The sequence below is a fragment of the Micromys minutus genome, assembly GCF_963924665.1.
Source record: "Micromys minutus genome assembly, chromosome: 22".
NCBI lineage: Eukaryota > Metazoa > Chordata > Mammalia > Rodentia > Muridae > Micromys > Micromys minutus.
The window spans coordinates 4,093,182-4,099,181 of NC_137957.1; positions in this window are offsets into that span (position 1 = coordinate 4,093,182).

The following is a 6,000-nucleotide window of genomic DNA, read 5'->3' on the forward strand; positions in this document are numbered from 1 at the left end:
CAAGAATTTGTAAGCCTAAAAGTGACTATTCATCAGGAGGTCTCAAGGACAACATAGAATCACAGAAGGTTGTGCAACACTCCTATTTATAGGCTTTTTGACAAGTTTCTGTGACACAGCAAACAAAATTGCATCAGACCTTGTAGAACTTGGAAGAGCTGAATATCCTTAATGCAGTGTCTCGAGGATTGATTTCTACATAAATAGGAAAGTACTATTTGCTTGACGTAGAACCTATTTTAAAAGCCAAAAGATGACTTGATAAAGTGATCAGAATATGTTGTGTGAAAATATTTTTCAATAAAAATGTTTTAAATAATTTTTGGATAGGGGAAAGTTTTTGCATAATGTGTCACTGTAAAAGGTCTTACATAGCTAAATGCTTCATCACAGTTTAACAACATTAGTATATTGCAGTGCTGGGATTCTCCAGTTTGAAATGACCAAGCTTAGCATCTTCATTTCTTATCTTCCTGAGTACTGTTATTATAGGCATGAAAAATCAGACCTTTTACTAATTATTTGTTCTAATAAGGTGTGTGAGCAAATTAATATTGTTAGTCTTAATCTTTAAAATGTTAGTTCTCCTTTTCATTGCCCTGTACAAACCCTTTAGAACAACTCGTTCCATTGTGAGGTTTGCACACATGCACATTACAGACCTTGATACTCAGCGTTTCTATTCCTTCTGTAAATAGTGTGTCAGCAACTACTTAGGTGCCAAACACTTCTAAATTTGCTCCACTAAGCATCCACAACAGGTGTTAAACATTGTGAGAGAATGTGTGTGTTTGCATGTGTGCCACATTGAGTGTTTAGATGTCAGAACAACTTTCAGGACCCGGTTCTCACCTCCATCTCTAGTGAGTTTTGTACTCCAGCCTAGATATGGCGCTACATCAGTATAGGCCAAACCCTGGCATTTGAAATAATAGGATCTTCGCAAGCAGGAAGACAATCTGGTTCAAATACCAAGTTCCAGTCCGGGTAGGGTACACACACAGTAGGATCTTGTCTCTCTCTCTCTCTCTCTCTCTCTCTCTCTCTCTCTCTCTCTCTCACACACACACACACACACACACACACACACACACACACTTACTCAAGATCTAATTAGCCAAACTATGAATCCCTATTTCTAAACCTATCATGGCTTTCCTTGTGACAATTATGGGTTGATCATATCTGACCCCTCAATGACTGTTTTATTCTTTCCTCTTTCTCTTGTAGCTTCCAGCATCCTCATGTTCTTCTTTAATAGTCCTTCTCCTACTTTGATTTTGTCTTTTGTTTGTTTCCAGACTGTGCTTTCCACACGTGAGTGAAAGTATAAGGTAGAGTTTTTCAGGTAAAACATTGATATGAACGGGGATTGCACTGTTCCTTTTACGAATATTAAGATATTGAAAGAAAGATTTTTATGGTAGAGAAACTGAGAGATGTCCTAATGACCTCCAAGAGTAAAATTGTTGAAACAGTGTCTCTGACTCACCAACAGTGACTGATCACACTGGTCGTATCCGGCAGCAGCTAGTGTGATCCTGAGTCTTGAGAATCTTTGCACTTGTGAATGTAGGCTTTCATCTGGATCTTGGGTGTAGAAACCTCACTTTTTGAAGACCTTTAAGGGTTCCTTTTCATACCCTTTGCATCCTTTGGATGCTGTTGCTACAATGTAACTACACACACAAATACACACCTTACACGGAGTAATTGCATCCTTCCTAAGGTGTTTTCATTTTCTCCCTTGGTGGAAACAGTAGATGGACAGGCTCAGATGCCTTCTGATCCTGTTCTTGGTTTTTTGGTTGGTTACAAAATTAGTGCCCGGTACATTCCAAAGGAGATTACTGCTCTATTGTACGTTCCAAATTATTTTCATAGTAGCCATATAGTTTTTAGGTCAGGTAAAAAGTCTCCCAAGGTAATGGACTTGCAACAGTCCAAATCCTTTTCAATCCATGATTTTCTAATCAGTTCGTCAGCCTTACAGAAGGTTCAGCTTTATTTCACCCGGGTCATCTATGTGTCTGGTCCCTCTTTCTGATCCAGTGTTCAGACTGACTTTATGGACCCCTCCTACCCTGTAATCATGTGTTTTGTTCCTAAAGCACGGAATCTCCATACTACCCCATCAATCTTGTTGCATTTTCTTTCTTTCTTTTTTTAAGTGGAAAATTCTCACTGTAGCACTGTATACACTGCCAGGAAAGGTGCTCCGTAAACCCTAACCGTATTTTCCTTAAATACATGGTTACTCCAGATCGGATCAGGTTTATCCCAGGAAGAAAACAGAGGCCAGAACAAGTAACTGAAGCCTGTCCACTTGGCTGGAACCCAGCAGGGAAAGGATGCTCTTGGTAATAAAATGATCCCTATTCTCCAACCCAGCTCCAGCCCCGCAGCCCCGCTTATCATTCGCCAATCAGGAATGCTGTTATGATTTAGCTTTAATGGTCCAATGGGAAGCGTGGATATTCGGAAGGTGCGGCTGTTGCCGCCATGTTTGAGTCCCAAGAAGCCCTTGAGAGGTGTGCTCCAGCGACCTTGTTGACTGTGTCTTTTACTTAGGGAGGACACCAGGATGCATCGGAAACAGAAGATGGTGAGTGTGCCCTGGCCCCTCGAATCGTGTGTGGCTGGTTGTGACACTGCGGTGGCTTTGGCGTAATGTGGCGCCGCCGCTGATGCTCCTCTGGCGCTGTGCAGCTGAGTGTGGCTCGGAGTCGGCACCGGTGCCGTCTTCCCACCTGCCTTTGAATCGTGTGCAGAGAAGGTAACAGGGAGTCTGGGGTCCTGTCCCGTCTGAAGCTGTTTTACTGAAGTGCAGGTCCTGTCAGGATGAGTTCGGGTCACGAACCTGAGCGGCTGCAGACATCGCAGCTCCGGCAGGTTAGTGCTGCTTAGACTCCAAACAGTGCTGCGCTGGGCATGGGTGGTGAGGTCTGTTTTTCTTGCGTCCCCACTGGACCTGCGTTAGTTTACCCCGTGATCCTTCTGGGTTCTTTTAAATTTTTTTCTTTAGTCTTGAAAATTTTACGAATATATACAATGAAATATGATCATATCCACCCCTATTTCTCCTTCCAAGTCCTATATATTCCCAGTACGCCTTTCTTCCAGCTTTATTTTTTGTCATCGTTGTTGTTATTATTATTAATTATTCCAATATGTGCATGGGTATTTGAAAAGGGAATCCTATCAGTGGCTACTTCCTCTAAATGGAACGATTCTCCAAAAATACTGTTAATTGCCAGTAACTACTTAGTAAGCTGTGGCCTGGACAGTACCTCTCCCCACCTACGTTTGACTTTGTGCAGGTAACCACAGCTGTTGTGAGCTCCTAAGTACAATAACTCTGCCGTGTCCAGAAGACAGCGCTTCACAGAACTTTCCCATGTTCTCCGTGTTCAAAAGACAGTGTTTCTCAGTATTCTTCTCCATCCCCTGGCTCTTACATTCCTTCTGCCTCCTGAGATGCTCCTTGAGGTTGTGTCATTGTTCCATTTACAACTGAGTACTTTGTCTCTTATTGTCAGCATTTTTTTTTTTTTGACCTTTTATGCATCTCTTTGTTCACTGCTCCTTGAATGAAAAAAAAAATTAAAAGGAAGGACTTGAAGTCTTTCCTAGGTGTGGTGGAGGAGAAACTTTATTGCAGATAAAGAGGAGAGTACAGCCTATAAATAAAGAGGCAGGGACATCTGGGACAGTCCACAGTGGACATGACCCTGAGCCCTGTGAGGAGGAAAAGGAAGGGGGAAAGGAAAGGGAGAGAGGGGAACTTGGTGCAACAAACAGGAGGTCAAAGGTACAAAGGACAGTGACCAAAATGGTTGAATTATATAGGGAATAGCAGCTCAGCCCCTCGGGCTGGAGAGTTCAGAGTAGGGGCCAGTAGGACAGTCAGGAGGACCCAGGGTCGGTAGGTGCAGAGGGAGGCTGGGAGAACCTGATGTTCAGTGTCTGCTTCGGTGTGTTAAGTACGCACCTCAGTCCTTCGTTCCAGGATTTGAGACTTAACACTACCCACTGCGGACAGAAGCACCTCTGGCCAAGGTTGAGTCCTAGTGGCCAGGTCTGTGAGTATAAACATAAGTATTTATAAGGCACGTTGGCAGCATAACCATTTAGCAAAATAACGGGATCCTAAGGCCTACGACCGCCCCAGCCATTGGCTTTTGACCTTGATTATAGTACCAGACATGAAATTTTATCCTGTGGAGAGCAGGTCTTAAATACCGTTTTAAATTGGTTAGTTACCCTGGTAACATCTGTGGCACTATTGCTCTTGCCTGGCAGATCGGTATTGCCACACGGAGGGTCCAGCACTGGGTAAGTGAGACTATTTATTCCTTTTCTCACCCCGGCAGTCAGCATAGCACCCTCCTGACAGCTAAACAGCAGGAAGGACTCCTTAATGCCCTGCAGCCAAAGATTGTGGTTTCTTCAGCAGTCCTTACAATTACAGCATAGTTGTGATTGGTGACCAGAAGCAATGCTGGAAGTCTCTGTTATTTGGAAATCCCTGCTCCCTCTTTATAGCATTGCATATCTTATTCAGGGCCACACAACAGCATATTTCTATACATGGTGGGGAACCAGAGATGCTGGTGTGGTACAGCCGTGGAAGTCCGAGGACAGCTTGTAGGCATCTGCCTTTTCATACCATGTTCATCCCAGGTATCTGGGTAGGTAGTTTTGGTATGTTTATAATTTTAGTCTGGTGACAGGCCAAACTTCCATGGTTTGGTTAGTTTGAAATATTAGTTCTCCACCCAGGCCAGGGATTTCATCGTATTGACTAAAAAGAGCTAGTTTTAGTTTTGTATTATACACAACACACACACACACACACACACATATACACACACATACACACACACATATACACACACATACACACACACATATACACACACATACACACACACACACACACACGGGGGGTAGAGAGATTTTTGTCTTAAGGGATAAGAGATAGTTTTATTCTAGAGCAAATTTTGAGTAATGTAAACCTTAGGAACATGGAGCTAGGTTACCCCAGGTTTCACGCTCACATGTGGAAGCAGCTTTATGAGATTTTTAATAGTAATAAACAAAAGCCATGAAAACTTTTAAATAATAGTAATAAATAAAACTTTTAAATAATAGTAATAAACAAAAGCCATGAAAACTTTTAAATAATAGTAATAAATAAAACTTTTAAATAATAGTAATAAACAAAAGCCATGAAAACTTTTAAAATACATAGATGAGTGTATTTGAGAGGTGGTTATTGTGAAATGGACAGTAACCTATAGGTCTCAGAGGCTGTCTGATGATATTCTTATTTTTAGGATTGGTAATGCTAAGGTCTTTTTGTTTGTTTGTTTTTAATCTATTAGTCACAGATGTCCTGTGACTATTTATGACTAGTTCTGACATGGAGATGGACAAGAAATGGCTATTTAGGGGAGCTAAGGCTGTCCCAGGATATATTCCAGGTGTAATTAGGCTTTGACTTTCTACATCATTGAATGACTCATCAGTTTTTGCAGACAAAACTTCTTTTGGAATTCTCACTCACACCCTTAGTGGTCCTTCACTAAGCTGCCTTGTTTTGAATGTCTTTTGTGTTCGTATGCACTTTTGTCGAGATTTGCTCTCCAGCTCAGTATGTCTTCAGTGTTCTGTCTAACAGATTTTCAGGATTATTGATTTTAATCTTTCTTCTGCTCAGTTGTGTATTTTCCCAGTTTTCATTCGTTGTGGTTTTCCTTTCTAGTCTTCTAATCCTTCCTCCTCCCTTTTCTCCCTCACGGCCTCAGTTTCCTTTGACTTTCTCCCCAAAGTCATTGGCATATTATTCATGTTGATGGTTTTCTTGACCATTTTAAGGTGCAGTTCCTCTCAAGGTGTTCTGGGTGCAATTCGTCTTCTTATTTGTATATTCTTTGAAGTCATCGGTCATTTCTAGAGTAAAGTTTAAGTGTTTTTTTTTTTTTTTTTTTTTTAATG